Here is a 5,636-nt window from a genome sequence, read left to right as displayed (position 1 = left end):
CTATTTGTATTTTACATCTTTTCCACTTCTGTTTTTATGAACACAAAAATGTCTTCAGTCTTATACAAAGTTCATCATTCAAATTGAATCAAATAGAAATACCTAAATTACATTTTAATTAATGCTATGACTGTATTTTGTCACACATTAAATAAAGTCAATCACTATCATATAAAGTTTGACTAATTCTAAATCTACTGGAGAATTCTTTGAGAGTAAAAAACACAAATATATCTTTGGGAAGTCCTTAAAGGTGCAGTTTGTAAAATCCTGTAATGCCACTTTGTACATTAGGAGGCAATATTAAGTTACTGTGGCAGTCAGGCAGTCTTGTCCACACAGAAATCTGCGACCCATCAGATTCTCTGACCTGAACGATTGGTTCGGTTGGTTAGGTTTAGCCAGTGTTGAAGCACATTCCATTCACGTGAAGAAAAAAAATAAAATAAAAAAAAAGTAGGCAGCTTATCGTACTGTATCGTAATTAAGGCTTATCAATTCTGAGTTGCAAATCTCGTGATGATGAGAAAAGTTGCAGCCTGTCGGCACTAACATTGGCTGCTACGGTGAAGTTAGAAAGATATCGGTACTGATTCGACCTTCCCGGATCAGTAACTCAATAACTACACGTTGTTAAAAACCCCAATCCACGTTTCTTTCCTATTGCAGGAGGTAGTTCATGAAGAAAAGCCCTTCTCTGAGCTGGAGAAATTACACTGGCCTCAAAGCACAGCAGGCTGATCGGGAAGGGACCGTCTAAAAAGTGCAACACCAAAAACCAACGCTACAAAATTAGTCAATAATTTAAGTCTTAATCAGTGGCAATAAAAACAAATTTTAAAAAAATCCTCCAAATTATACAAAAGCATGTATTCACAACCTAAGAATTGTTGTCTAACCAACAGGAGACCATTGATATTTGCTGTGATTTTGGTGACTCCACACTGGGTAAGACTAAAGTTATTGATTAATTCCCAATAGAAATTCCAGAAGATGATGTGATTACACCCTCTCTCTGCACAGACGCCGTAAATGACGTCATTCGTTAGCTTTACGCCGTCTTTGTAGTCCTTTTAATCTTTCTTTTAAGACAATTCCGGTGATGTAGTGCACAGGTCTTGTTGTTAGGTCATGTCAGTCGTTAAAAGGTAACGCCATTTTGTAGTGACCATTGTCCTTTTGTGTGATGTTACCCCTCAACACAGACAGGGATGACTCGGGTGATCCTGAACCGTTGCTCCGTTATGAGTGCCTTTCCTTACTCCACACACATTTATATGCCGCCATTGCATGTCATGACCTTTGTCTTCTCTTCCCCATATTTTGTGCTTTTTTTTTTTGTTTGTTTTTGTCTTTGTCCACTCTCCCCCTGCAGTTTTCTGCCAGGTATCTCTGGACCTCCATGTTTTTGGATCTGCAGTTCCTGGCAGTTTTAGTTGGCAAAAAGCAAAACTCTTCACGGTCAGCTTGGTTACTCTGTTGAGTCTCAGCTGGTTAAATATCTGTTGACCACCTTCTTTACGAAGGTGTTCTGCACCTGATGTCGGACACCTGAGCCAGCAGGAAACACCGAAACGAACAAAATAACGAGCTTCGGTCATAATTCTGTCTCGCAAATCTGACAAAACAACCCGGCATAAATACAGTTCCCTTACTGGTTTTGCGGTTCTCCTTTTTAAGAGTCTTCCCTCTCCTCGCAGCTGCAGTCTCTGTCTCGATGATTATTTTGTCGTTTCAATAAAACATTTGCTTGTTAGCCTGTTTCGGATGTTATTTTAAGGCCGATTTTTAAAAAAAAAAACCGAGACATCGATCCCTCTCAAGTCACACGGCGATGCCCGAAGCGGGTGGAGAATCGAGGTCGTGCTACTTTGATTTGAACTTCAGCAATGGGGAGGAAACTGGTCAAATGTCTCAAGGCAATTCAATCTATCGAATTTCTTCAAGCCAAATCGGTCAGCGAGAACCGAAGTAGGCCAAAGTCGTTCAACGGGGCGGTGATAACAGGAGCACGGCGACGCGATAGTTGGGTGCGCAGTCTACTCCGGGGCTGTAATTATCACGAGATAATTGTATATTTTCCCCGGTTTCCTCCAGAAGGACGGCAAAAACAACAAAATGACTCGCTGAGATGTATGCGACTAGTTGTTTCATAAGAAACATGGACAGCGCTGATCATCGTGTGCAGGTGCAACACTGTGAAAGTACTGAAGCAGAGCGAAGGAGCTCAACGGTTCAGTTTTTTTCTCAGCCTGCTTGCTTTTCATGATTGTAAGTATAAATTTAGGCCCTTTCATTCTGATGGTTGGGGTTGTCTTCTTCAGATACCATTTCACCTTGTTTGACATACTGGGGAAGATCACACTTCTATCAAACTGATACCACTGATTTTTTTTTTTTTTTTTTTTTACCCCATAAACAGACAGGTTCTCTGAGTGTCAGCCATTTCTGACCAAACATGTTCTCTGTAAGACAGGGCACATAACTTGACGGCTGTCGGACATAATAATCATAATAATGTAATAATAAACTTGATTTGTATAGCACCTTTCATACAAGAAATGCAACTCAAAGTGCTTCACAGAAAGATAATCGCGTGCAGTGTTCCCACATTAAAACAGACACCCAAAAAAATACAGAAAAATAATCCCGAGATTAAATAGATAAAATGCGTAAGAACAGATAAAATGCATAAGATACAGATCAAATGCATAACTTTAATATAAGTAGATCAAAATATACAGTCAAAATATGAAATGAGCAGTATGCATTTCAAAGGCGCGGTAGTTCAAGTGCATGGCAGGTGCAAGAGAGCTTCAAGAGTAACTAGTTAAAGGCTGATGTAAAGAGATATGTTTTGAACTTTATTTTAAAGGTATTAACTGAGCTAGTTTCCCTGATATATACAAGTAGTGTGTTCCACATCTTTGGAGCGTAGCTGACCAAAGTTGAATCCCCAATTTTCTTTCGGCTGTTGCTGGGAACCTCCAATGGAGCAGCAGCAGATGATCTCAGTGTTCTTGAAGGCTCATAGTTAACCAGAGTTAGAGATGTAACTCGGTCCGAGCCCATTAAGAGCTTTGTACGTGAGGAGGAGGACCTTAAAGTCAATCCTGTGTCTTACAGGCAGCCAGCACAGAGCAGCCAGAACTGGACTGATGTCTTCTCTTCTCTTGGTTCTGGTTAATACTCAAGCTGCATAGATTTGGATGACCTGAAGTCTCTCTGTTGTTTTCTTTGGTAGGCCAGTAAAAAGTGCATCACAGCAGTCCAGTCGGCCAGAAATGAAGGCATCAATCAACTTTTCGGCATCCGTCTGATTTATAAACGGCCGCACCGTGGCGATGTTTCTAAGGTGGAAAAAAAAAAAAGTTTTCGTCACTTTGGTAATGTGGGCCTTGAAACTTAGATCAGAGTCTAAGATTACACCAAGACTAGTTACCACGTTGTTCCTTGTGTTTTGTAACTGCTGAGTAGTTTCAATAAATAGACAATAGGTGGGATATCTGCGTTTTAGCATTCTATCACTTTGTTCATCATAGCAAGGAGGACGCATCCGGATGGCTGGGGTAGACCCTGTCGACAGTGATACCCCCTGTATTTCATGAGGAACAGATTGAAAGTTGAAACCCGGAGAACATATCATTAAATATCTTCATCGTGGAGGGGAGATACTGTTCCCCTCGTGTTTCATAAAGATGCCCTCACATCTGTCAAACTGATGCTCATGAATTGTTCCCTGTAACAGATGTTTTTGGTTTTTTTGGGGGGGAGTTTCTGCTTTCTATCATTAAATATATCTTCATTAAAGCAGGGAGAATACCTCCTGGTTGGGATTGTTTCTGTCAACAACTGTTTCCTATGTTTTCTACACAGAAAGTCTCACTTCTATCTAAATTGATACTGTGAACTCGTTTCCCTTGCTAGAAATATGTTCAATATACCAGGGGATCACAACCTGATGGTGGGGAACCTGTCGGACTCTCCTTGTTGTTTCATAAATAAGTTCTTACATACTTGTCTGCTCGTGTTCTACAGAAGTAAAACATTAAACCGGCGATTCGTTGGTTTTTTTCCCCCCATGTTTTGTGAAACTCTTTCAGGTCCATGGAGTTGCAAATCTGGGGCTGAGGGGCAGCTGTTTTCAGGCATAATGTGTTTCATCCCTTGACAGAACCCCCGGTGTAGTGGTATTGGTAGATAGTCAATATGCTGCAGCTACTGCTGATTCTGCAATGAAGAAAGAACGCCTTTGAAATGTTTTTGTTTTTTTTACACAGCTGAGGAGCATTTTGCCTTTCCCGGACTTAAACGAGCCCCAACAATCAACTGATTAGATTGCACATTTGTTTGCAGAGCTGACTGAAAGGTGTTCGTACAACAACTTTGGAAAGCAGTTAGTCATTTAAAGATCTGCGGCTTGATGGACAAAGGAACCCGTACGCAGAAGTAAATGAAAAGGAAGGTTCAAATGCGGCATCTCGTGACGGTGATGAGAACATCATCTGCAGAAACCTTCAGCCTTCCATGCCTTTGCCAGTTCTGCTTGGCGTGATACGTGTATTGCAATGTCAGAAATATGAGCAAATAGCATCCCTGCTTCTCTAACATTTCTAAATCCATTATAGAGACGGTGAGGATAATCTCGGTGAACCCGACTTTCACCAGTCACGTCTTTCCCCTTCTTCGCATTACTCACCTGCAGCGCAATGCTTCCCTCTAGTGGATATAAACAGCACGGGCGGCTCCTGGAGTAACAACAGGTCAGTGGTAAGATGCCATCACAAATGCTTAGAAACAAAAATCATTGAGACCTGCTGTGTTTTTATCGATTTCATATGCGCAAGAAAACCGATTATAAACATTATTTTGTTTGCTTTTGAATTACAAGTGCTTATCCAATAATTGAAAGTTACATCATATAAAAATCTTAGTTCAGTGATGCAGAATATATTATTCATATTATTTCTGTGAAACGATAACACGCATGAAAGCCCAGGTTGAGTTACAACATGAGTGGACATCCCAGAGCTTACCATCTGTTAGAAAACACCCTTCTGTGGTCTGCACTGGCCTTAACGTCAATACCTTCATGAAGTAATTAAGCATTAATGGCAACAACTACAACCAAATAAAGGAACCTTTATTTGTGGATGATGTTTCCCGTCTCCACTGTGATGTCGAGTAAAGCATAGTTTTGAAAGGATGGAAACTACTGGGAAATAGTACTTGCGTAAAATTACGATTACTTTAAGGAAACCTAAGATAAAAGTAAAAAAAAAATGAAAATAAAGTCATTACATAGAACTAAATCAGTGAAAGCATTTAGACTACATGACAAAAGGCTTGAAAATAAACATTATATTCTAACATAACCTTCCAAATCACAATTTTGTATATGGTGCCAATTCACAAAACAACTTATGTCGAGGCCCTAAACACAGCAAAGTTCTTACAAAAGAACTTTACAACATTACAGAGAGGAATCTAACAAATCTACACATTAACAACAGCTCGAAGGAAACATCTGACAGTGGGAAGGAAACAACAAAAAAAAAAATCCCTTTTGTTTTGGGTTTCTTCTTCACAGCTCCAGGACATTTTCTATTTTCTATAACTGGCTACAGTTATTGTCC

The sequence above is a fragment of the Embiotoca jacksoni genome, unplaced genomic scaffold (assembly GCF_022577435.1).
Source record: "Embiotoca jacksoni isolate LCO1_2020_lvr unplaced genomic scaffold, fEmbJac1.0.p SCAF_1, whole genome shotgun sequence".
NCBI classification, from domain to species: Eukaryota; Metazoa; Chordata; class Actinopteri; family Embiotocidae; genus Embiotoca; species Embiotoca jacksoni.
This window is presented reverse-complemented; position numbering follows the sequence as displayed.